This window comes from Lepisma saccharinum, chromosome 13, assembly GCF_977018435.1.
Source record: "Lepisma saccharinum chromosome 13, izLepSacc3.1, whole genome shotgun sequence".
NCBI lineage: Eukaryota > Metazoa > Arthropoda > Insecta > Zygentoma > Lepismatidae > Lepisma > Lepisma saccharinum.
In genome coordinates, this window is record NC_139241.1 from 60,072,761 (window position 1) to 60,097,660 (window position 24,900).

The 24,900-nt window shown below is 41.6% G+C and overlaps 1 protein-coding gene across 9 annotated transcripts in view; it reads left to right on the forward strand.

The window, feature by feature from the left end:
* Positions 1–4,492: 4,492 nt before the first annotated feature.
* The window catches only part of nej (CREB binding protein nejire), a 149,410-nt gene continuing 129,002 nt past the window's right edge, over positions 4,493–24,900 (forward strand). For all 9 annotated transcript variants that reach the window (XM_083134257.1, XM_083134259.1, XM_083134258.1 and 6 more), the window contains exon 1: positions 4,493–4,641. The gene's annotated coding sequence lies outside the window, so the exon portion shown is untranslated. The remainder of the gene's footprint in view (positions 4,642–24,900) is intronic.

Below are 24,900 nucleotides of genomic sequence, written 5' to 3' on the forward strand. Positions count from 1 at the left end.
AACCCAGAAGCATCGTAGAGCCCTATCCTGACCACTCCGCCAAAGAAGTCGGCTCTTTTAAGAACACTTGATAGAGAGGTTTTAGCCATTGACTGGACCACAGCGGCTCCTTTGCTTTCCACCTTAATGAAAAGTAATTGCTTTAGTATAACTGTCCTTCTTGTTTCTTATGGCCCCTCTCTCTCTCTCTCTCTCTCTCTAGTTCTCTTTTCCCTCTGGAGAAAAAGAGGGAGAAAGAGAGAGGGAGGGAGACTGAGAAAGAGAGAGGAAGGAGACAGAAAGAGAGAGACTGAGAAAAAGAGAGAAAGAGAGAGGGAGACTGAGAAAAAGAAAGAGAGAGATTGAGAAAGATAGGGAGAAAGAGAGAAAGAGGGGGAGACTAAGAAAGAGAGAGATTGAGGAAAAGAGAGAGGACTGAGAAAAGAGAGAGAGTCTGAGAAAGAGAGAGAGGACTGAGAAAGAGAGAGGGAGACAGAAAAAGAGAGGGAGAAAGAGAAAAAGAGGGAGAACGAGAGAGGGGGGACTGAGAAAAAGAGAAAACTGAGAAAGAGGCAGAAATAGAGAGGAAGGCAGACTGAGAAAGAGAGAGACTGAGAAAGAGAGAGAGACTGACAAAGAGAGAGGGAGACTGAGAAAAAAGAGGGAGAAAGAGAAAGAGAGGGAGAACGAGAGAGAGGGGGGACCGAGATAAAGAGAGAGACTGAGAAAGACAGAGAGAGAGACTGTGAAAGAGAGAGAGAGACTGTCAAAGAGAGAGAGACTGTCAAAGAGAGAGAGACTGAGAAAAGGAGGGAGAATTAGAGAGGGAGGAAACTGAGAAAGAGAGATACTGAGAAAATGAGAGAGATAGAGACTGAGAAAGAGAGGGAGAAAGAGAGAGGAGGCTGATAGAGAGAGAGAGAGAGAAGGGGAGACTGAGAAATGGTGGAAGAAATAGAGAGACGCGACAGAAATAAAGAAGAAGAAGACAGAAGAAAACAGAAATAAAGAAGAAAAAGGCAGAAGGAAACAGAAGGAAAGAAGAAAAATGCAGAAGGAAACAGAAATAAAGAAGAAAAAGGCAGAAGGAAACAGAAATAAAGAAGAAAAAGGCAGAAGGAAACAGAAATAAAGGAGAAGAAGATAGTGAGGAGTAAATAAAAAAAGGAGATAGGTTCTTTCAACCTTTATCTTTTCTCCATCTCATTCTTCCTTCTCGATTTCTTTCTTGACTCTCCCTCCTCAATTCCTCATTTTTCTTTCTCTTCCTTTCTTCCTCTTGTTCGTTTCTTTCACTCTTTCTTCCCTGTTTCGTTTTCTCCTTATTTCTGTTTCTTTCTTTTTCTCCATTCTCCTCTCAATGCCTCTCTTATTCCTCCTCTCTGTGTATGTGGGAGTGTGTGAGATGCACTGCTCCCACGTTAGAGGTGCTATACGTCTCGAATTTTCCTGTACAATCCTGGAATGGTATCATATGTCCCAGTGTCCTGAAAAGTTTCTTCGGGACGCACTAATGTCCCGGAATTTGGTGGAAAAGCAGAATTGATTAAGATTATACTTCCATGAATTTCATTATTTTTTAATTACATACCAATACACGATTGATTGATTGAGTTCGTGTTTTAAGTCCACTTTATGCACAGATAGGCTAATCGGGACTGGATCTACAGTTTAAAGTGGAATCCGAACCACTATGTGCCTCCATCGGGTATCGAACCCGGGACCCCTTGATTACAAGGTTACGACGCTACCACTGCACTATCGGGAAGGCTCTACCAAAACACGAGTCTATTATGTAACGTATAAATGTGTTTTCTTTCCCTGAAAATTATTCTTAAGTTTTTAATTTGTGCGACTCTTGTGTAAGAACGTCCCTTCTAAAAAAAATAGGCTACAAGGCGGTGTTTTAATTTTCCTTCGTGTGCTTGAAAACCATTTCTGAAGTACCTTATCATCATTGGAACCCTATGGCAATTTCAGTGTGTTGTCCATAATAACTTCGGTGCACACTACTTTGTGGGGTACAGCCCCCCCCCCTCTCCCCAACATACTTCCGGTCAGCGGCGTCTAGGATTTTAATTTACGAAATATAGCAACTCTTTCCCACGTAGCTTAATGGTTAGTTAACGCTCTCATCCTTTGTGGGAGAGGTTCCGAGTTCGACCCCCACCGGAACTTCTGGCTTCGAGAACCGGAAGCCGACTTTCGTAGCGGAGCCGCCAGGGGACCTGCGTTCGAAACACGGCTTGGGCATGGGTGTTCTTTGTGATTGTAGCTTCATCAATTTCATCATATCATCACTCATCCTCATCTTCGAGATTAGCCGAAAGTGACATAAAAGGCTTAGTAAAATCAACTAAATCAATCAATCAATCACTGAGTATTTCAAAATTACATTTTTCTGGCTTATACATGAGCCTGCCCCTTTCGTACGCCCTTTGAATATGAGAAAGTTGGTGTTTTACAGCGAATATAACGCATCAGTTGACATCCTGCACGGGCAAAAATCAAAATTCACGAGTTTAAGGGAACGCACTCGTTAACTGGAAAGCAACGGATAAATATATGAACCTGGCAACCTTGACTGTCTCGGTTCGAAGAGAGCCTCAGTGGAGCATCAGAGATTATTGGAAGCATCGGGTTTGGCTTTGAGTTTAGTTTTAAGCCAACTTTATGCACAGAAAGGCTAATCTGGACTGAACCTACAGTTTAAGGTGGAATCTGAACCAGTATGTGCCTCCGCCGGGTATCAAACCCGGGACCAGTGAGCGATGGCGTAATCACTGCGCCATCAGGGAGGCAGATTGTTAGGAGCAAGGGTTCTAAAGGTTTACTCAGTGTGAGTGTGACTGGGAAGGGGGGGGGGGCAAAATCCACCAGGATATAACTCGTATCTTTCTTTCGCTATGTTTACTATGCCTTCTAGGTATATGCTAGAGTTGACGAGCTGTATCTTTGTGGGTGGCCTTGGCTACTCCGCGCAGATTGTGAGAGAGATACGTTTATGTAGTTGCCACCTACTCGCCCTTTGGGTGGTCGACAGTAAGGACAGAACGCAAGGTAATGACGCGCAGCCGGTAGCTCCTCCCCCTTGCTACTGCGCAGCCGGGCTTGGGCAGCGTTCACCCGCAAAGATACAGCTCGTCAACTCTAGTTGTGTTTGATGTGTTATTCGAAATGTAGTTAGATTTGAGGCGGATGCATATTTCAGTGTTTCAGATTCCACGGCCCACCGAGAATCAGGTTGGCCCGTCCTGTTAAAATGTAACAGGCAAATTCCAATATAAACATGAAGTAGAAGTGTATCTTTGATGACTATGATGAGAAACTTTCCATTAGCCTAAACCGTAGACAAGCAATGTTAAATTATTAAAACTCAAAATATACATTTTGGAATGACTCATTATGCGACTTTCTGAAGTTCCCAGTTTCGAATCCCGGCCTGGGCATGACTGCTCTTTCTGAGTGTCCCTTCATCAACTTCATCTAATCATGACTCATCCTAATCGCTAAACCGACCTCCGTGACGGAGTGGTTAGTACAGCGCACAACAACGCTAGGGGTCACGGATTCGAATCCCGGTTAAGATATGGATGTTTCTGTTCGTCTGTCCTGAATGAAAAGAGATTTGAGATTAATTTATGTGAGTATGATCTGTGGGGAAGGCTGCCGCTTAGGGGTCTTGCCGTTACAAAAATAATAATAATAAATAATAATAATAAAATGGGGCTCGTGTGTTTGTGATTGTCGTTTGCTCGTTTCATCCATTTCATTTTATCACCATTCATCCTCATCTTCGCAATTAGCCAAAAGTGGCAGAAAAGCGGCATAAAATAAAACAAATCAATCATTCAGTCATCGCCGCGATTGATCAAAGATGAGAGAACAAAAATTCAAATACAAGATTCACTATCTGAATGCACAGCTCTGGCACTGTGTCACATAAAACCATTTCGTTCAAGTGCTGCGATGACATTGTCAATGACGAATCAGTTGTGAGAGCAGGTTGGGTATGTTTGCATTAAAGGTAGAACGATAACAGTGCAATGGAGCTATTTGAGTTTCTTTTTCATTCCGTTATCAGTTCATGTACGTAACGCAGCTTATGAGCAACTCCGGGAACAGTTGCATTCTGTTCTCTTCTGCTTAGTTTCGTTACGTCATCGTCTGGTATTTCAAACAAGTGAGCACGATTTTTTTTCCTCGCGCAGTTTTTCTAGGGGCAAGAAAAACTGCTCTTTCAGTTTCTCCTCTTACGTCACAGGGTAGGAAGCCATTTCTTCGACGCCTTAACCACCTGGCAGCTATTTTAGAAACATTTCTATAAAAACCGTTGAAGATACTGAATACTCATTTTTATCCTCTGCAGCAAAACAAGTGAAAATTTCTTCTGGTTCATCGACAGCTTGGCGCCTGGAATTACGTGTCGTCTGCTGCGACCGCAGCGCTCCTTGCGGCGGCTGAGGAAAACACGCGACAGGCGAGGGAGGAAAGGAAAGACTTGTTCTGGCAGTTGGGGAGGAAAGGGGAAGAGCCTCGGTGCTAGCTGCGACGTGAAGAGGCGGGAATGCAGCAACTTGAGTCTGTTTTTGTGAATTAGTTATGTTTTGTGTAGTGTTGCGAGTTGGAATCAGCCGTAGCAGTTCTGGATTAGTCAGTCATGTACGTAGCGTCATCATTTAACTGTCATGTAACTCAAAACTTGCTGTTCTCTATAAATATTTGTTTTATTGTGTATATGATAAAGCCACCAACTAGAAACTTTATATAGTTCCTGCCACTTTTTAGGTTTAACGTTTCAGCTACAGTTTAAGAACAATGGGAAGTTATCTGGGACAAAATAACGAAATATCCATGTGCTTACTCTTGTTTTGGCATTGGTCCAAGTAGGTGGGCAAACTCACTGTTCTCTTTGCAATCAACTTTTTTGTATATTAATTTCGCAACTTCTATTTTTGAAGTCTATATTATGGACAGAGCCTAATATGGACTGTACTTCTTCTTTACATTGGGTATTGTTTGTTAACAAGTGACAGGCGTAGCCACTAAGCTGTCGGGAAAACCCATGGTATTGTCACTATTCGCATGCACATTCGTGTGGAAAGTTACTAGTATACAAATTGTTCTATTTTTATCCAGTGGAATTAACCTGTTGGTTCAAAGATGGAGTTTTCGTTCGAATTCTGGAACTTCTTGTCGTTGAAAAAGTAATTTTACATGGTAATGGTCTATTTTTCAGTTATCTTTGCACACAACTGTACGAGCCCTTTAGTATTAACCTATTATATTTACAACACCAGCAATATTGTGAGGATAAGAATCTCACTATCAAAGCGAAGTCGCCTCCTGTTGTTATTGTTGCGAACGAACGATTCCCCGTGTATATGACGTCATCGTAGTTTACGCAATCTACGTCGTCATTGTTTGAATGCCTTATGATAGGGCACATGCATATCGTTCACATTGTGAATAATGCACGTATGGATATGAAATAAAAAGGCGTATTAAAGATTGCTTGGCCGTAAAGAAAGAAATAGCAGTATTGACGTAAGGTACAAATTTCATTCCTTCAGAACCAGATAAACAGAGTTTCTTGCGTCACACGTTGTTTCTCGATGGCTACTTGAACGTGTCAGCAAACATTTGCGCGGTTTTTGTGTCCAAATGAACGTAGTAGGAAAATCAATTTCAGACGGCAAGTTTGGGCGAAGTTACTGGAAAGAGGAAACGTAATTGCAAAGAATAAAGTCTTAGATTGTCAATTGTTTTGTACCGTTATCCTACATACAAACGTGTGCAAGGAATTTCAACTACGTGACCTGTACATCCCTCAAAAATTCCGCTGTTCTTGCGACACGTCACGACTTTTCTGTTGTCCCAAAGCGCGTTGCGTAAATTGCGAACATCTGTCAGTCCTGACGTGTTTATTTTCTTCCTTTCAAGGTGAAGCATTTAACACTTAAAGCAGAAACAAGCACGAGATGTGCGGGATAGAATTTCTTTCACTTCTTCCCAAATGAGTTTAACTTATGGTGTAAATAGAAGCGCCTAGTAACCCCTCCCCGCTGTTCTACCCCGCATACGAAGTACAGCTCAACCAAAATGGGAAGAACACCTACGAATTAAAGTGGACAGACATTTGTTTTCTCCTCTCGCTTGTGCCCGAGTATATTGCGTCTTTGCTTTCGCTGTGTATTGTTCTCACATTCATTATGATACGAACACTTGACACTGAATAAAGGCGATGACGATGTATTGAACGCCGCACAGTTTTGCAACGCCGGATTACACTAAACAGCTGATTGCATCGCCCACGCTCTCTTCGTTTCCTTACGATTGAAAATTCTACGACAGTGCCAGAGGGTTTTTTTTCCTCTTGATCAAGTGCATACGAAAGTTGACATATTGGTTGGTTGATTTGGTTTTTTAAGTTCATTTTATGTACAGTAAGGCTAATCGGGACTGGACATGCAGTTTAAAGTGGGATCCGAACATCTACGTGCCTCCACCGGGTATCGAACCCGGGACCCCTTGATTACAAGGCAACGACGTTACCACTGCGCCATGTCTGTGATGATAATTGTCAGTAGTGTTGTAACGTTCAGAGTTGTACCACGTGATTTTCTCTTCATCTATGATACGTCTGTACAGACATAGAATTAGAAACGTATTTTGCGTATTTAGCTTCCAGAAGGCTCTGATTAGGTTATCAAGTTCACCGATTTCAGATTGGATTTTCCCCGGACGGTATTTTTTTATAAATCAGCTCTGGGGCTCACTCATATGCTCTGATTACTGGTTACCAAGGAGGCAGTGGGCTAGGTCCTGGGCTATAGAGGAAGGGAGAAATTTAGGCCCACGTAGGGACAGGAGTGTATATACGGTTAGACACACCCATTTCGCTTAGTCAACTGCGTCTTCAGAGAAGCCGCGTTGCCATGGCAACGGCAGGTAGGTTACAAAGTCCTAAGAAAACAGGTTGTTAACTCCTGAAGCATTATCATCTTCTCATTATAATGAACAATTTTATTCATATTTTCTAATAGATTTTTCTTCTGTAGTTTATTTTTTTGACTTATATGTTCGCATATAGCCTAATGGTAGCCTAGAATATACACCCCTGTCCCATGGAAATTAAAGCTGGTCAGAGCGCGGTGCTGATCACGTGTGGGTTCCAAGCTCCATAACTTTTCATGTGCAATGCACAGGCAATAACTTTACCCCCTTTTTTATTGGCTGCAAGAAAAATGTCCCACAAAAAAGGGGATCATAATTGCCATCAACCCGTCCTGTCTCGACATGCAAATACTAACCACTGCCAGTCAAAAAGTGAAAAACTTTCAGTGTGTTCTTACTTCATCGCTTAGATCAAGGGTTCTCAACCTTTTTGGGCGTGCGCCCCCCTTTGTGGCCACAAATTAGTCCACGCCCCTTCCCTCTAGGCGTAATGAATTATTGATGTACAAAAGTAAATTCATGTATATATTTTTCATTGCTCACCACGCCTCCCCTGAAATTCTGCAACGCCTCCCCAGGGGGGCGCGCCCCCCAGGTTGAGAACCCCTGCCTTAGATCAATGTTCCTCTCGGTTAGGTAGATAATAAAGTGGCGCATGTTTTCTCAGAGCGCTGAACAATTCCCCTCTTCATACGCAATTTCTTTTAGACTCTCAGCTGATCTGGCAGCCCTCACATGCTCAAACTATTGGAATCAGTGTTGTCAGATCAAGAACTCAGAATGTCCCATCTAGCCACTGCAGATGGCAAACAAGGGGAATGTACTTGAACTTTATACGGAGCTTGAATAGATGCGTTGCGCATTTATCCCACAGCTGCTAAATTCAGTAACTCCATAAAGTAGATAAAAGTACATATCCTTCCAAAGCCCAGGACTCGTAACCAGAACACTTGTTTCACTACGTCCTTCTCCGAAAGTTGGACCGTGTGCAAGACAGAGTTTGCAAGTAACAGCTTTAAAAGCAAGTAGGTATAACTGTTAACACAGTTACTTTTTTTGCAATAGAATTAACGTTATCGACAGTTAATTTTGCAGTTGCTCTACGACACTGAAATTCTTAACTTTGGATGATAGGTGAAAGGATTTTTCGTGGAATCGCCTAAGGCAAGGAAGATATATTTCGTAGCATGCTTAATTTAAAACAACCGCGCTTTATTGAAATTCGTAATTTCCAATTCCACTCGAAGACCTTAGTCTTTTGTTTCATGCTTTTTTGTTGTAATACTTATATTTCCGCCTTCCTCCCTCCGATGGAGTAATGATAACGCCTTGATGTTATAATCCAGAGGTTCCGGGTTCGATGCTCGGTGGATGCACCTTGCACATTGATTCATCATATTACACTTTAAACTGTAGATTCAATCGCAGTTAGCCTATCTGGGAATAAAGTTGGTGTTTAAAGGAACTTTTATGTCATCAACAAGTTCACTTCATTCGTTATCGATTCATAAGAGTTTCCCTGCCACAGTATTGAAGTGCTGCAATTCAAAAGATCCTAGGCTCGAGTCCTGGTAAGACACGAACGTTTAACGTGTGTATCCATTTCAAAAATTCATTGATCCTGAAGGGGTCCCGGGTTCGATCCCTGTGAAGATACATAGTGGTTCGGATCCCACTTTAAACTGTAGGCCCAGTCCCGATTAGCCTATCTGTGTATAAAGTGGACTTAAAACAACAAACCAAACAATCATTGATCCTCGTCATCGTTTCGCTTAACCTAAGGTGGTAGAAATGCAGCTCGAAGAAACATTTTTTTTACGAGATCAATTTCAGGTTCATTTTCGGTGTCCTGCCAACCCTGGCGATCGTGTTGCTGACAAAAATGCAGTTGTCGACGCCCGAGTCGGAGTGGGAGGAACACGTGCTGAGTCACATTGCCTCTGACGGAGGATGAGTAGGCGGGGAGAGGGGGGATGCGCTAATGTTGGGGAGGGGGAAGACTTGAAATAGAATCCAAAGGATGGGGGCGTGGCAAAACATTTCCTTGAGGGGAGGGGTGGAACTGACATGAAGCGAATGTTGTGTAACACATATTCACCAGGCTCGTAGCTAGAATTGATTTCCGGGGGGGGGGGGGGGGGCTCATGGGTTATCAGAGGGCTTTGTAAATCAAGTCCAATTTTCAAAAGTTTAGCAGTATTAAATGAAGGTAAATTATGTGTGTGGATGTCATTAAGTTACATGAATTTTAGAAATATCATACAAATACTAAATTTTTCTATATCTTTTAAGACATCGTTTCTTTGAAGTGTTAACTGCTACTGACATCATCCATCCCATGGTACTTTTGATGATACAGACATTTATATCACACAAGAAAATTGCACAATATTCAGTCATAGTGCCTACAATACATTCTACCCCCGGCGGAAGCAATGGAACTCCCCTTCTTTTCCAAAACATGGGATCTGTTGACCTTTGACGCGGATGCGGAGGGAATTTGCACGATGACATCAAAGTCACAAATTTGTCTAAACGGGAGGTCGCGACAGGGGCAGCGAAGATACAGATAAAGAAGCTAAGCTGCCCTGTGAAAGAACCTTCTAGAGTCTAGAGAAGACAACCTTGTAAATACTTGCCCCTATTTATACTTCTTATAAATAAGATGAACAAATGTATTAGTTGTTATTCATGTTCTGTGAATTTACTCTTCACTGCAAACAATTACAGAAAATTGTTTTGCCTAATATCAAGGGGCGTGAGCCCCCCCCCCCCTTGGCCCCTGCCTGGCTACGGGCCTGATATTCACATACCCTACAGGCTGTCATCGTCTTTGGTCTAGTGGTTAGTATAGCTGTTCGCGAAAAAGCATACTTTTCCCCAGTGCCATCTACAAATTTTGTCCCCCTCCCCTCAGAATATTACCAAAGCCACCCCCTCTGTTTATCTACCTATAAACATATAGGTCATTCCACGAAAAGTGGTTCTACTCTTATGTAAATGTCAAAATGCATTAACCTGGAAATTGTATTGTTTTAAATTACTTTAAGGTTTAAATGTTTGTAAATATATAATTTACAGGTTTCACCAACAAAGAAATTATTATCATCTGTACCCTATGTGCTTGACAGTCGAATAAAATCAAATTTTGCTACACTTTTAAAACGTCACACACGTAACCCATTTTCGTTAATTATTTCGACTCATTTAGGCAATGCCATCATACCCAAGATTACTTCATTTGTTACCGGACATCATAAAGTACGAGGAAATCAGTTCATTATGAATATTTTATCAAATCTCATGTCTAGACCCTTACTTTTGTGTGTAAAATGTCACACACGTAACGCTGGAATGTCCCATATACCGGGTGTTTCATACATAAGTGAGAGGTTACAAGAAATATATTGTAAGTAAAGTATTGGACTTACGTTAATGAAACAAGTCCAGAATGAACGAGGAACTCAAAACAGGTTTTTTTACACCTACAAATGTTCAATGTGTGCACCACGGGTGACATGGCACACATCAACACCATAATTTAGTTCTTGCCACACTTGCATCAACATGGGCCTATCGATAGTGTCTTTACGCTCCCTTAGGGCTGCGATATCATGCGGCATCGGTGAGACGAATACCCTGTGTTTGATGAAACCCCACAAAAATAATTCACACTGTGTAAGGTCCGGTGATCTTGGGGACCAAAAGATTGCACAAAACACTGTGAGTGATTTGAGTGTCGCCTGGCGGCAGGGATATGAACTCTCAGCTTAACAAAACATACGCGTACAAACTGTTTGCGTTCCTTGATCATTCTGGACTGTTTTCATTAACGTAAGTTCAATAGTTTACTTGCAATAGTTTTTGTAACATTATTAGTTTTGCAACGCGCAATCACAGACGATGGCAGTGTTGTTTTGATCAATGAGCAGTGAGCAACCATCGTGGAGTAATTGGTCTGCTCAACGAGCGAAAATCTTGCTCAGCGAGCATAGCTCAGATACTTGACGCACCCCAGAAGTTTGGGAGCAGCTTTCACTTTGTCCTGCCTTTGATCATCTTCTCCCAGGAGGGTGAGGTTTGTTCAGCATTTCTTGGAAAAAATGTATGCAGAACTTCTTGTGCTGGCTTTCAACCTGTCACTAGGAAGGATGAACGAACCTCTGGAGAGGGGTTTATAAATAATGGTATCGGTAAAAGAAATTCAACCGATGCTTTCCGTTTTTACAGAGAGCGGGGGGTTAGAGAAGGACTTGGGGAAAGCATCACATCACGTTTCCCCACTTTTAAACACTGCTCAACCCCCCTGGGGGGGAAAAAATCCCGCGGACGGCTCACAAAGAACACTCATGACAAGGCCAGGATTCGAACCCAGAACCACAGGTGTCGTAGCGCGTTGTGCTAACCATTCCGCCACTGAGGTCGGCAGGGTTTGAGTTTGTTTTTAAGTACATTTAGGTTAATCAGAACTCGACCCTATATTTTTAACATTGGATCCGAAGCACTGTATGTCTCGACCAGGTATCAAACCTGGTATTCTTTGATTACAAGTCGACGGTATTACCACAACGCCAAGGCTGTAAGTTAGAATACAGGATGAAGCATTGTTTATAATTGAACTTACATCATTCAGTGCGAACCGCGGATCCAGAATTATTTTTCCAAAGGGACACAGAATATGCATAAGCTCAGAATAAGTATATAATGGGATATAACATTGGAAATACGTATGTAGATCTTCTACAGATTAAATGCAAACATACTATACTATACTACTGAGCGGGATTGCAAAGTTTGTTTCGTGTACACTTTGCGTTTCGATAAGCTAATCGAGATTGCAATTGCATATTTCAAGACGGTGACATTACTGGAGATTCCATATCAAAGCGACACGCGTTGCTATTCCACCAATCAAAACAAGCTTGTGCGACTTGTCATGCTGCTGGGGTGTGAAATGTTGACATTGATTAGTTCATTCCCAAGCGACATGTGCTACGTGTTGCTTCGGTCTGAAAAATGCCTACAAGTACGCATCGGGAAGGCTGTGGCCGTGTCCGAAAGGTGCAAGACCGTACTTGAAGCGAGCATCATCCGAGTATGGTCTTGGAGTGCGGTCTTGATGTCGTGGACTGGAAGTCAAAGCCTTTCGAATTCTACTTCGACTGCAGCGCCAAATACGATCAGTAGATAGAACTAAGGACACGTTGTTTACCTCGCGTTTTAAACACTTGTTTATAACCATAGAAATCACATAGCATTTTCAAATGTTCGTACACATACATTTCCACACATTAGAAGAACTTTAATCACCAACTTGCTGACCCATAACGCATATTTAACCCGTGTTTCTGGCTTTCTGTCTCCGCGATTCAAAACAAATGAGCAACGAGTGTGGATATCACGTGACCTAGTCACCAACCATCTGTGCTGAGAGCTGCGTACTTGCGTGCTTCTGTTCTTGGCGCTTTCGAACTGTACTAGGTGACGTCACTTCCGTCAAAACCACCGAGCCTGAGATCAGTTGATACAGAGAGCGTTGGCCGTTTTTGTGAAGCAACACAAGCAGTTCTACCGTGTAATTAACAATGATTTAGAATGGAAGTACTTAAATTTGAGAATTCAATGTCTAGATCAAAACTGTCACAAATATCAGAAAGACCTGACGGGGAACTTTACCTTACCTGTATGTTTGTGTGGGAAACCTTCTACACATTTCTGCTTGATCTTCATTAGCGTAAATCTCTCTCACTATCTCTCTATACCATGTTCTTTTACACATGGTGGAAATTGGTGGTGAATGACGGAAGTGGATTCTCATATTTATATAATCGTAAGCCATTCTGTGACTGAAAGAATATATATCAGTTGCAGAGAAAACTGATGTTTAGGAAAGAAGACAAGGTTCTGTAAGTTTCCTCAGCAGCGGTCATGGGGGACTTGTAGGCCTCGCGGTGCAAGGATGATTAAGGGACCTGTGTTCCATAATTTAGAGAGTATATAATATTACCCACTATAAAAGTAATCAAAATTAATACGAAACATTAATAACACTGTAATTGAGGAAATCGTCTATTATCCAAGAGGTTCCTATTTGTTTTTCGAGTGTCAAACACATGTTGTTTTTTTTACCAATAAAAATAATAATAAAGTGCTGACGATGATGCACACAGTATTTCGCAAAATGATATGCGTAAACAGTGCAATGTCTATAGTGGTGCAAGAGTCTGCCTTTATAGCAAATAGAATCAGAAGTTGACTCATGTTTTAGTGAGGTACAGAAAATTTCTACTTTACGAGTTTTATAATATTCATTGCAGTGTAGGTAAAATATAACCATGTTGTTATTATTTATTTGCAAATTGATGTTGCTGAATTCTTTACGTATAAAAATCCATCTTACTACAAACTGAAGAGAATAATTATGAGACTCTATTTATACAGGGCCTCTTTAATCAGTTCTGGCGGGGGGGGGGGGGGGAGCAAACCGAGTATCGACGTCACTTCTTCTGCTGGCGTATATTAGCGCTATTCGTATGTCAACATTATCGCCCTGTAATACAGATATCTCGGATTCAATTTTCAGTGGCGGCAAATTTCAGTTTCGAATAGATCCAGTACCGTATCGCCTATTTGTGCTAAACTTTTTCTTTGCATTCTTTCACGGTCCGGAAAAGGATATTATTGCACGATTCTATTCTATGCTGCTCGAACTTGGGATGTAATGATGTCATCACTTCTATAACACTTATATAATATTTAGACATCCTGTGCCCCCGGTAAGTCCGTTAATGATTTTTGCTATTGAAAATGCACGCTCTCATTCAATTAGCATACATCGTTACAGGCTGTGGCGAAATGCGCGTGTGCCACTGAGCAAGGGGTTGGGGGGCGGCAAGGGATTGTCGCTGTTAATACATAATTAAGGGATATTGGTTGGTTAAGTGATGAGCCGACACTCAGGTTTTTGCAACAGAAAAGCAATGTTTTGAGTCCACTTTATGCTGAAGATTGTATGTACCAGTCTTGTTTACGTTCCGTTCTTCCGTACTGCTGTTCCCCCCGCCCCCGCAAAAATCCTAACAACTTTAAGATGAGACAACTTGTGGTTCACAAAACATCTGCTGATGACTAGGGAATTGTTGAAATTACGTATTGAGTCTCATAATCTTTCGTACAACCACTTTTTTTCTTTTTTTTTCTTAGTTGGCCACGGTGGCTCAGTCGGTAACGCGTCTGACTACCATGCTAAAGGTCCCGGGTTCGATCCCCGGCCGGTTCAAATCCGGGAATTTTTCTAAATCGTTGGAAGCGGCCCCGGCGCCCATTCAGTGTCGAACGACATGGGTACCTGGGGTACCCTGGGGTGTAAAGGCGGTCAGGGGGGGGGCGTGATGCTGATCACATCACCCCCACTCACGGATGAAGAAAGTGTTGGCCGTTACTCCCACATACTCTATACGCCTTCATGGTGTGGTGCTAAGTACAGGGTTGCACTTTACCTTTTTTAACTTACTTTTTCTTATTCCGCTTGCCAATAGAGATGATTGGAGGTCTGTTTCCTTACTCGGATTCTGCCGACCTCCAGGGCGAGTGGTTATAACAGCGCGCTACGACGGCTGGGGTTCTGGTTTGAATCCCGGCGTGAGCATGGGTGTTCTTTGTGAGTGTCCCTTCATCAATTTTATCATATCACTCATCCTCATCTTTGCGATGTAACTGCAAAGTGGAGTGCTCAAAGTGGGATAGGGGGCCACATCCCCCCTTTTTGGCGCAGCATTCCTAACAAAAAGAACGACAAATGCAGAAAACGATGGTAAATTATAGGTTTGACTTCTAAAAAGGAAGCAGTATTTAAGAATAATACATTTTAATTAATATTATTATTATTACTATTTCTGAGACAGTTGGTTCGGAACCCCAGACGTATATTTCTACATACGTGCCTGTTTGTGTAATATGAGCGATTCTCATATATTAAAGTTAAACGTATTAAAAAAATCAACATGGAGAATACACCACTGGGCACGCGGCTGTGTCAGTAGCTCAAAGTAACATCCCACAGGATGTTTTGTCTCCCTAAGAGCACGCAGGCTGACATATTCTCTGTAGCATAAGCAGAGAGAGAGAGTCTGTGCTGACGGTGATTCGCTTTGCAGTCCTGCTGAGCGAATGAAGCTGCTGCAGGACGTAGCAGAGACGGCGGGCAAGTGTTGCCAGGTTCCGCTGCGAGAAAAATCACGAGGATACTTTTCCCTCGCTGAACAACGAAAACATTTGCCACGGCGTGGGAACATGTAATTTAGAAGAGAGAAGGAAGGGAGTCGACTACTGTCGTGGTTTACGCTTATTGTTGCTGATGGTTGAAAATTATATCGGTGAATCGATCAATTGGATGTTTGCATCAGGTGCGAGATATTGAGGCGTCAGGTTAGTCGAAGGGGGCGGGGGCCGGGGAGGTACCAGAATAGTGTTGATTATGGAACGGATTTTAAGATGCAGCACCTTTCCAAAAATATAGCTGTTTTCATGCCGATCGTTAGAGATATGTATTTTAGGGCATGAAATCAAGTAAAATGAACACACTTTGTTGAACCTTTTCGTGAGATTAGCACATTTATCCACTTTTTACCCCTCTTTGATTCTTCAGCACCATTTTCATTCCTTTTCTTTCATGTTTTGTTAAAAAAATTGGACACGAAAATAAATGATTTTCACTCTTCTTGAGCAGCTACATAAAATTCTATAGTCTCATTTTGTGCAGCAGAACGAGAGCTATGAAATTGCATTATATAGTCATTGCGGCCCCAATATTTCCCAAGATAATGTTGCAAAACCCGCGAGAGAAAACGCAAACTTCAACAAAACCTATTCGTCAGAACCACAGTTCTCTCTGCGGTCCGCGCGCATTATATAACCACAGTTCTCTCTGCGGTCCGCGCGCATTATATAACCACAGTTCTCTCTGCGGTCCGCGCGCATTATATAACCACAGTTCTCTCTGCGGTCCGCGCGCATTATATAACCACAGTTCTCTCTGCGGTCCGCGCGCATTATATAACCACAGTTCTCTCTGCGGTCCGCGCGCATTATATAACCACAGTTCTCTACGCGGTCCGCGCGCATTATATACAGAAGGCGCAGAAAAAGAGAGCATTCAATAATGGCATTTTATTAGCACCTTTTTCTGCACCTTTTTGAAAACATTTCAGAACATTTTCTTTACTTTCCCGACCATATTTTTTCACCTTAAAATCCTTTCCCTAGTGATGATGCCGAGACGGCCTTGTAAAAACTGAGACGAGACGGAGACTTAGTGTCGGAGATTCTTGCTCTCGCACGAGACTTTGGCATATTTAAAAGAAAGGAATATTTACATTATTGGGCAACTTCTTCAGACATATCAAACGGATGTATGTCTGATTCGTACATGCAAATCATATCTATATTTTGTTGAGAAAACAAATGACTGCCCACGTTATTTCGCGAGTTTGCCAGGGTTTTTCTCATCTTGCCAGAGCGTCAATACGAATGAATTTCATGTTGAAAAATTTCCGTTTATTTGTACATGAAATATAGTATTGGCGGCCTATCCCTTGGTTTCGTGGGACCAACATTTGCCAAAACTAATTTCAAATACGATTTCTCTAAACATTCAGTAATTTGTGGCAACCGTTCACTAACTTTCACTTGAATTTGTTTTAAGACATGAAAATAACCGCCGCAACCGAATTGCGCACACTTTAAATCCAGAATTGCGCACAAATCTTACTGACCTGTTTTGCGCACAGATTTTGATCGAACGTTGCCACTTTGATAGCTTTAAAGTCTGTGTGCAAAATTGTTTTTTTTCTTTAGACAAGAAGAGAGAGAGAAATTAGAAATAAAATAGTAAATCTCTTGAGGATTTAATATAAAATATAATTTAACCAGTAAATGTAGCAAGTCAAGATACAATTTTCATACCAATTTACATAATACTGTAAGTCACTATTGATGTTTTCAAGATGCAATTGTCATACCAATTTACTCAAACTCAAAAGTTAGGTTAGGTTAGGTTAACGACTGCACAACAAACACTTCTGTCAATAGAAGCTCGTGACCTTCGGTATAAATAAGGAGATATACCGACCATTACATTCCAGTCCACCAATCAGGTTCATCCTCTATGCCTGTCTAATGCTACCTTTCCAGCAAAAACACGTGTAAGTCCACACACACACACAAACAAACACAACAGAAGTGTGAACGGCTTGAGAACATTTTACATCTGACAACATCGTCTCATTTTTTTGTGCGCAATCCTGTACATTGTGACAACTTTAGTGTTGTCCACGGGACGAGACGGGACAGGCTTTTAAAAATTCGAGACGAGACGAGATTGACCATGTGTCATGAGACAAACGACTATTTTCGAGATGAGACAGCATTTCCACGAGACTTCCACGAGATGAGACAGGCCAAAGTCTCGTCTCGTGGGCAACACTAGACAACTTGTCAACGGCTTATCAGATATCATTGATAAAACCGGAAAAGTGTGCGCAATCCGGCTGTAGCTAAAATAACGCCGGGCTCTAGGAGTGCTTACTTTATAACTACAGAGATCTCATTCTGGGGGTAGTAAATACACATCTGCAACCATTAAATGAAAATTATTTATTTTAAAAATATTGATAAATAATGTAGAATGATTACAAGAATGAAGAAAATGACCCGAATATTACGAAAAATACGAGGGTTGGCGGGTAAGTCATGGCCAGTATATTTTGTTTCTGATAGCAAAAACTGTGGTACCACAATATGGTTGTATGTCTCGAGAACGTGGCACCCGTAGTACGTGGACACGTCGCTAGATGGTATATGGTTATCGTACAGAGGGCGGTGGTAATTCAGTGATGAGTGAACCGTCGTTCAGAATGGTCTCGGCTTTTTATGATTTAAAACAAGTTGAAGTGAAAGTTAGTGACGGGCTAGCCACAGACAAATAAAAATACTGAATGTTTGGCGAAATCATATTTGAAATTAGTTTTGGAACATATTTTGAATGTTAGTACCACGAAAGCAAGGAATAGGGCACCAATATAATATTTTACGTAAAGATGTAGTATGTTGCAAACGGAAAATATTCAACATGAAAAGCATGCATATATAAGCGCTCAACCAAGATGAGAAGAACCGCGGCAAACTCAGGAACTAAAGTGGACAGTTTATTTTTCCCCAATCGCTTCCCTTCTCATGTGCTCGAGCGCCTACAATACTGCAATATTGAGAATTTGCTCCTTCAAGTTCGTTGTACAGTCAACGGCAAAAATATAGACAAGTTGTCGATTATGTTAATTCTTCTTTAGTCTACATCCTATGTTGTTGTAAGGTATGGAATTATGTTGGTGCGAAGCAGATATTGTCCTCTGCCTGTTGTTTTTATTTCAATTCACGATAATCACATTGTGGAAAACAATGCCGTTGAGTGTACAGTTTTCCCCGTGATGTTGCGAACGCTTTGCGCTGAATAAAGGTGGTGATGATGTCTTGAAGAACTCCCCACATTCTGGCAACGCAGGGGCAGGATTACATGGCAAGCAGCTGATTGCATCGCCTCTCTCTCCCCTCGCTTGCGGTTGAAAATTCGACGACAGAGGCAGAGGGTTTTTCTCTTATTGCTCAAACTGTACAGTGTGAGTCAAAAGTCCCTGACCACCCCTTATAAAATGAAAGTGAGTGTAGATTGCAGCAATTGGTCATGGTAGTAATATGTTAGACCTAGGGTGAAACTTTTTGGTGCATGTCATGACAACGTCCGCCATCTTGGATCCAACTTCATTTCTTTAAATGGGAAGGGGGCATGTGGGGTATGGTTTTGGGCTTAAATTTCGTCAGGAATTCAGTGGTAAAGTCAGATTTATGAAAACTTTAATGATAAGGAAGTTATGGACAGACGTGTATGAAAGTTACACAATGAAAGTTACGCAATGTGTTCAATATGCTGTCCTTCAACATGCTGCACATGTTGAGACGGTTCTCAATATCTCAGGGGTGATTTGTGCACAGGCATCCAGTATCCGTTGCTCCAAGTGACCCACATCCCGAATCTTTTCGGCATACATGACTTAACATGAACCCACAGGTAGAAATAGAGAAGGGACAAATCTGGTGATCGGGGAGACCATTCCACTGGTCCACGTTGACCAATCCATCGACCAGGGAACTGGAGGTCCAGATAGTGACGAACCTTTCGCCCATAATGAGGTGGTGCCCCATCCTGCTGAAAATATGAGGGAAAGTTGCCATCCTCCGTCAAAACTGACGGTAAAATGTGTTTTTTGTAACAACTGCAAGTAGCCCTCTGCATTTAAATTGTCATGAATGAAGAATGGGCCAATGATGCGTGTCTCCCAGATCCCGGCCCACACCATACCATAACCTTCCCAGCACCAACCATATTGCACAGACATTCGACGTGTGCTGCGCTGCGGAGACTTGGCAAACGATGCTAGCGCTGCCGTAGCTGTTCTTTCGTCAGTGGCAGTTCTGAACCTACCAGATCGTGGCTTGTCCTGGACTGTACCGCTCTCTTCGAACCTGGTCAGCAATTGGGACACTGTGTTACGTACCCGCACATGTAAACCATATGGCCAATGATTGAAATAAGGAATTATAGATGCCAGCACGCGGAAGAAATATTAGAATCACAGATTATAGTAACAATGTACACGCGAATTGAATCAAAGTGTTTAGGAAAACTGAAATTAATTGTGCTTACATAAGTTTATGAACTGAGATAAACAATGGAGATGGATAAAGGCGAGATAAAGAAATGAATGACACGTGCAGCATATGCGATTGTATGTAAAGATTAATGAAGTTAAAAAGCTATTACAAGTTTACATCTCTACCGTCTTAGTGGGAAGGAGTTTTATGAACTTTCCAGCCTGATCATTACCAGTGCGTAGTTAGAGATCGGTTAGTTAATTGAACTCTCCAGCCTAATTATTGCCTATTTTTGTGGGAGCAGGAAAAGGTTTGTTACTGAGGCCGAACGCGGGACATGCGGGACGATTAACACCTTTTCTCTGCTTGTATTAAACCATCGTGCAAAAAATATTGATTTGAATTATTGTTGTATCTTGGACAAAGCCCAAAAAGAAGGGAAATATAGCAGGGAAGATACGGGAATCAATCCAATGTTTAATAAATGAATGAATTTGGATATAGGACCTTTTGTAAATAAAGGATATAATTATTAGAAGAATAATTATATGAAAGGCATATAATTTAATCGATAGAAGAAGAAGTATATTAAATAATAGAAGAAGTAGTTTATACAAGAATAAGTAGAAGAATAAGTCTATTAACGAATAGAAGAATAAGTTTATTGATTAGTAGAAGAAGAAGAAGAAGACTACCGACTAGAAGAAGAAGTATATTAAACGAATTGATAGAAGAAGAAGTATATTAAACGAATTGATAGAAGAAGAAGCCTATTAACTAATTGATAGAAGAAGAAGCCTATTAACTAATTGATAGAAGAAGAAGCCTATTAACCAGTTGATAGAAGAAGAAGTCTATTAAACGATTGATAGAAGAAGTGTATTAAACGATTGATAGAAGAAGTCTATTAAACGATTGATAGAAGTCTATTAACTAATTGAGAGAAGAAGAAGCCTATTAATCAATAGACGAATCAGCCGATAGAAGAAGATGTCTCTTAACCAATCAACGATAGAAGAAGTAGTCCATTAACCAATCAACGATGGAAGAAGAAGCTTGTTAGCGAAATAGAAGAAGTCCATCACGTATCCATAAGGAAGATTGATTGATTTAGTTTATTTTACTTCGCGTTTTGTGCCTCTTGGCTAATTTGCGAAGATGGGGATGAGTGATGAAATGATGAAATTGATGAATGGACATTCACAAACAACCAAGCCCGACCGGGATTCGAACCCGGGACCCTAGGCGTCGCAGCGCGATGTGCTAACCACTAGGCCACAGGGTCGGGCACCATAAGGAAGAAGAAGAAGCCTTCAAGCAGATTAAATATGTGACCAAGAAACAAAGAGACAGCTTTAAATACAATCCTGTATATAAATTTAATGTAATATGAAAACTTAGAATATACGGTGCATTGTATTTTCCATAGTAGGTTAATCAAGTGTTTCCTTTGTTTTCTTTTTCTCCTTCCAAAATAAGTTATCAATCCGTTTTAGTTGCCCTGAGAATCTCATGCTTTACCCTGGCCTAAGTCGGACTGGTGTCACCCACTCCGGGACGTGGCAACTGTAACGTGCGACTCTGGGTTCAGTTCGTTGAAATCACGAGCTACAGCACGGCCACCTCTTCCCCCCCCCCCCAGCTTGATGATCTGGATTCGTTCGACTGTGGTCAATGGAATGGTTCAGCACCTGCAAATGATACGTAATTATCACTTTCACATGCCCCATACCTTCCTTATCATTAAAGTTTTCATAAATCTGACTTTACCACTGAATTTCTGGTGAAGTTCTAGCCCAAAATCATACATCACATGCCCCCCTTTCCATTTGAAGAAATGAAGTTGGATCCAAGATGGCGGACGTTGTCATGACATGCACCAAAAAGTTTCCCCCTAGGCCTAACATATTACTACCATGACCAATTGCTGCAATCTACACTGCCTTTCATTTTATAAGAGGTGGTCAGTAACTTTTGGCTCACCCTGTAGTCCGACCTTGATAATTGGCCGATATTTATAATTCTTGAATGGCTACACCCAAAGGGAAATATGTAATTATAGAAATTCGGTGCACACACGACGATGCGACCATAAAATAGAAAAGTTGAAACTCTGGAACTCTTCTGATAAGCCTGTGTGCGCTGCCAACCCTGGAGGAACCGCACAACCTTGTGCAACAGTTCACTTGAACCCGCGTCTTGAGAACCAGCGAATTACAAGTTGGACTGGATGAAATCTCGTTTCTCATAGGTTGTCAATGACGTGCTGAAATTTGCACAGGTGTTGATTGTCTATTTATTGGCTGCACTTTCATGATATGTATGTCAGCTGGGAATATATAAGATGAGGGAAGTTGTGGACTCTTCTGTTTGTTTACCTCCTAGTGAAGAACTCGGTGAAATCGTCTTTTGATATTTGATGTGCGGGATTCTGTTCGTTGGTGTTTGGTGTTGCAATGTTCATTTAGGTAGTGCTTACGTTTCGCATAGGTTTGAACTTTGGAGGTCTGCTTCGTATTTAGTGTAATTCTTGTTTTTAGTTTTTTTCGCGTGGGTTTCAGAAATATTGTTTCTGTGTTTCTTGTTTCTTTGAGTGGTTCGGATCCAACTCGGTCCAGCCAAGAGTGGCAGAAAAGCGATGGAAAGTCGGTAGCAGCGACGATGGGACTTGCAACGATGACCACAAGTCACCTCGCCCGATAAGAAGACGATCAGTCTGGCTGTTGTCTTCCGCAAGGCACTTGACTCTAATGTCAACTTCACTTCCTCGCAGTGCACCGTGCTCGTTCAGGTTTGGTGTTGCAATGTTCAATTCGGCAGTGCAGGGCCTCCCCGATGGTGTAGTGGTAACGACGTAGTCTTGTGGGGTCCCGGGTTCGATACCCGGTGGAGGCACATTAAACAGTGTTTCGGATCCCACTTAGAACTGTAGGTCCGATCCCGATTAGCCTTTCTGTGCGTAAAGTGGACAATTCAATCAAATCAACTTAGGTAGTGTTATGTTCGTGGGTTCAAGTCGCATACGTTCGAACTTTGAAGGTCTTGCTTGTTATTTAGTGTATTTTGGTTTTTAGTTAATGGTTCGTTTCACGCGAGTTTTAGAAAGTTTGCTTTAGTTTTGTTTCGGCTATTTCGCATAGCCTTACTACATGTCACGCTGGCTCATGCCCGAATGTTCAACATTTTCCTAACAGCCGGACAGCACTTTGGCAATGCAATGAAGGGGTCCCTGGCACGTTATACGCAGTGGCTCGAATGCAATTTGGTGCGGCGGCCTCCGTGACGGAGTGGCTAGAATAATGCGCTACTGCCAGGAATCCCACGTCGAATTTAGGATAAGCCGTGGATGTGTCCCTCTCGTCTTGTGAGTGGTGAGGTGTGTACAACGCGTACAGAGGTAAACAACTTGAAAACGTTTTCCTGTTCGACGCTACGAATCCACGAAAAATCAACAGGTTCATAATTTCCACCAATGTTGATTGACTCTGTGCAACCAATATGCCTGAAAAAGTGAAATAATAGGTCATCAAGTGGGTCACCAGTTGACTTCTTCCAGGTTTTCCAAAGTGACCACAGACGTTTCGGGGCCAGATCCCACCCTTTTACTCCTTTTCCCCCTTCTTCTTTGTTTTCTTTTTCTTTCTTCCTTTTTTCTGTTTCTTTTTCTTTTCTCACATTTTAATTTTTCTTTCTTTTCCTTTTTCCTACCTTTTCTACTGTTTCTTTTTTCTCATCATTTTTCTTTCTTTCCCTTTCTCTCTTTCTTGCTCCAAAAGGGAGAAACGGAGAAGAATTATTTCTCGAACTACTATTCGTTTTCAAATTTCATCAAACGAGACCGAGTGTCTTCTCTATTTTCAATGCCTGCCTAGTGTCGACAAGGGATGTCGAAAAAAATGTTTTTAGATTTTCAAAAGTGAAATTTTTCGTGTTTCGCTATTTTCGAAATGTTTTGTTTTACGAAATAATTTTCGTACTTTCTTTTTCGTTTTCCAAAAAAGGATTTTTCGATTTTGAATTTAAAGAGTGGCCATTCTTATCATATAACCGTGTCCCAATTCGTACAATGTGGCTACTAAAGCTCCTACAAAGTGGGAATCATTAGAAGTTGTTAAAAATTTCGTCTTCTTGAAGTGTATTATTCCTGGAGAGGTCAGGCCAACAAGTAAAATTATATTTTCAAAATATTATTTTCCTTGCAAATTATTGCATATTGCCGGTATCTAGAAGCACACGCGTACTACACACATTTCAAAGTGTGTACTTGGTTTGTTCACCATTGAGAGAAAATCGTATGAGAAGAACAAATCCGACAGACCATACATCTGATCCAACCGATACCTACATCGCTGGGAATAGCAGCCGAAAAAGGGTGTATGGCTGTGTGTTACAATTTAACTCACGATATCCCGTCGTATGGCAGCGAAATGCTCTATTTACCCGAAGGTGGCAAGTTTTGAATACTCGACCTTATAACGCGAAACTTCGAAACTGAATTTTTCGATTTTTGTTTTTGTAAAGAAAAAATTGTTTCTCGTTGCTCGAAAAAAAAAGCGTTTTTTGTATCTCCCATTTTTTTTATTTATAAAAATTCGTTTTTGAATAAAGGATTTTGCGATTTTGAATTTTTTGAAAAAGAGTGGTCGTGCCTAGTCTCGACAAGCCTTGAAAGATCTGTTCTTGTTCTCGTCCCTGTCTTTAAAAGGTCGAGCTAGTGAAGGCCAAGACTATAGTCTTGACTCGGTACCAGGTTCATCCAGACTTTTTCGTCTGGGAGTGCAAGTTCATATTTACGAGGGTGTAAGGGTAAATTTAGGATCATTGAATTCCTGCTTCGGACCCTCCTCTATATAACTACCATGTGATACGGCTTGCTCCTAAATGCATTGCTTAACACTCTCGCGTCACATTAAAGGGCTCCGTTCTTGGTGCCCCCTCCCCCTCTTTAAACGGCGGTTTCAGTCCCGATTAGCCTATCTAAGCATAAAGTGGACTCCTATCACTAAAGCCGTTAATTTAGCAGTGGGTCTTATATTTCGTCGCCGACCTCCGTGGCGGAGTGGTTAGCACAGTGCGGACGCCAGGAGTCCTTGGTTCGAATCCCGTTCTGGCCATGGATGGCCATCCTCATCGTCGCGATTATGCAAAAGTGGCAGACACTAAATAATAAAGATCAATCAGATAGTGTCTTTGATGAAAGCCACGTACGAGTATTTTTCCTTTTCTTTTTTCTTTTTTCACATACTTCGTTCTACCATG